At 39.6% G+C, this 2,801-nt stretch overlaps 1 non-coding gene across 1 annotated transcript; it reads left to right on the top strand.

The window, feature by feature from the left end:
• Positions 1-2,047: 2,047 nt before the first annotated feature.
• Positions 2,048-2,129, top strand: TRNAL-AAG (transfer RNA leucine (anticodon AAG)). The gene has a single exon. It is a non-coding gene; the product is annotated as a tRNA-Leu (tRNA).
• The last annotated feature ends 672 nt before the right edge of the window (positions 2,130-2,801 follow it).

Here is a 2,801-nt window from a genome sequence, read left to right as displayed (position 1 = left end):
TGCGAATACATTGCCGTAAGCAAACATAAATCGACCAACAAATTCCCGTTTCGATAAATTGAATGTATTATGTCATCAAAGCGCAGCAACAACAGCTATCACTTAATTGAAGTATGCAATCGTCTAATGGATGAACCAACCCGCTAACGGACATCGCGAAACCTTCATCCAAGCACAATGATAGGGGAAACATGAAAGCAAATGGATGCCTGTTGGTTGTTGACACTGCTAAATTATGCAATCAGTCATTTAATAGAACACTCATTTGTCTGGTCCTGCTGATATCAAGTCATGTCGTCTGTGTTTTTGTTTAGATTACGTGAAGCGAGTTTATCACACTGTAATTACGGAAGAATGATAAGAACCCGCAGTGGTGACCTGAACGAGAGCAGCTCGGCTATATTTGTCGACTCGCACGCTCTCCTGTGGACCAGAGTGATGATAACCAATTATTGATACAAGCCATCCGAGCCGCCAGCTGGTTTGTTTTAATAGCCGGTCGTGGAAAGGTCTTGATAATTGAAGTACACTGTTTATTGATAAACATAAAATCGACTCTCTCTCTCTCTCTCTTTCTCTTGCGTCGTCGTAATGTACACTGTGCACTAGGGTGGGTCGACTTAACAACCCCCTTTCTTCCAACTGCTCTTTCAATCTGTACTTAAGTCAACTGTGCCAAATTTTAACGAATTTTGTATGGGAAACAGAACGAAGCTATTCATTTAATTCTAAGTCAAATATCACTAAATTTTAACCATTTAAATTTGAACAACTTTTTCGAAGATCTCAAATTGATTCAACTTCTGAGCAAAAAGTTATTACCCTTTTACTATATAGACAAAAAAGATGTAATTTCGGCCTAAATGTATTTGGGCCCATACAAAAATTCAGCAATCGACTAAATGTTCAATAGCGACCAAAAATAGACATAAGTACCGTCCCAATGACGCGTTCATCTAGATAAAATTGATAAATAGCAGATTTTTAGCGATGAGCCCAATCTTAGATCCATAGGCCAACATTAAAACCATTTCCCCTACCAAGTGCTTCGCGCATATCTCTATTTCCAAAGAAGTCGAATCGACTTGTGGTCTTGGACAAAGTTATTCTGCACAGTTTTTTCAATATAATCATCAGGTTTGGTCTAAATTAAGCAACTTAGAAATTTTTGACAATCAACTGAAAGTTTCGTTTCGTTCCCTATACATTTTTCCATACAAACTTTAAAGCTCTCCGGCAAATCCAGACCGCAACCAAATTCGTTCAAATTTTGCACAGTTGTTGGGGACCTCAAAACGGGTCGGAAGAGCAGTGGGGAGCTGGGGTTTATCATCCGCCATACAAACTTGACCCACCCTACTGTGCACACTCTACCATACAAAAAACGGTTACGCCATGTAAACTATCCTCTCGAACTTCTCCACCCTGAACCCGCTGGTGCTCTCCTAAGCTCCTTCAACACTGCAAAGTTGTTTACTCCCGGTCTGGCGATTTTTTTTTATTCACTTTGTACACAATTTGCGCTCTCCATACTGGAAGATGCTTGATAAAGTGAACAATTGTATTACATTACACCGCTGCTGCTAGATGCCGGGCGCGTAACCCCATTCGGAACGAACGGCTATCAGCGTGTCACTTTCGCTTTCAAATACTCGTGTGCTCGCGCGGTAGGGTAAACGCTCCTATAGTTGCGGTACGTCAGAAGCGTGGTTCCTATAGATGCTTATGGTGATAGTTGATAGGGTTCACAAATGACTATTTAGCCTTGTCAGTTCGAATTTTTGATGCTACGAATCCCAGAAACTATAGAGATTTTAATTTTAATCACGTGTACGCTGCAGTGCTGCAAAGTAGTGATTACAATTTCACACATGAAATGATTATATTTTCTGAGATACGTCACATCAAAATTCCAAAGTGCAAAATAGCGGCCTCCATCAGCAACTATAGGAACCTAACGTTTCTGACGTACCTCAACTATTGGAGCGTCAACCCTACGATTCTAGAACGACTCCTAATGGAATGTGTTATTCAATGTGTATTGTGAGGTAGCGTGGCCGAGCGGTCTAAGGCGCTGGTTTAAGGCACCAGTCACTTCGGTGGCGTGGGTTCGAATCCCACCGCTGCCACAAGATTTATTATTTTGACTAATCGTCATGATCCATCATGTTGGAATTATTCCCAAATTACAAAATTTTATGCATCATCGGTTTGTATTTCTTTGCTTATGCTTTGATATCAATCAAAAAAGTGTTCTGTTTCCACCCGGGATCGAACCGAGGCCTTCCGTGTGTTAGGCGGTTGTGCTAACCACCCATACAATTTATTTTACCACATCACATGTTCTCGGGCACACAACGCAAGAAACATTTTATGTTTTACAATAACTTTATAGCTGTCTGCAAAAAAAAACACCAGAAAACCTTAATTAAAACTAGTTGTATTCAGGGATGGAAATTCATTTACATTCATTTCGTGCATTCATTTACATTCATTTGCCTCTAACTTTTTTCATCAACAGAATATCGTTAAATGATGTATGAAACTTTTGTAGCTTTTGATATTAACTGCAACTTTTGTTAAAAACTAAAATCTTAATCACTTATGCATGATGAAATAGAGCTGGCAATTTACATTCACTGAAAAACAATGGTGGGTTCTTATCACTCTGATTCATGATGCATAAGAGATAGGGGAGAATGGTACATAACGCACCCCCGGGGTAAGACGCACGTTTTCATTTTTCTTGGAATTTTTAATCCAATTCTAGGATTTATCATGCAGAATTTTGATTCCAGATG

This window comes from Ochlerotatus camptorhynchus, unplaced genomic scaffold (assembly GCF_037179485.1).
Source record: "Ochlerotatus camptorhynchus isolate MF236.1 unplaced genomic scaffold, CSIRO-AGI_Acam_v1.1 ptg000358l, whole genome shotgun sequence".
NCBI lineage: Eukaryota > Metazoa > Arthropoda > Insecta > Diptera > Culicidae > Ochlerotatus > Ochlerotatus camptorhynchus.
The sequence above is the reverse complement of the archived record's forward strand: the minus strand, read 5'-3'. Positions and strand labels throughout refer to the sequence as shown.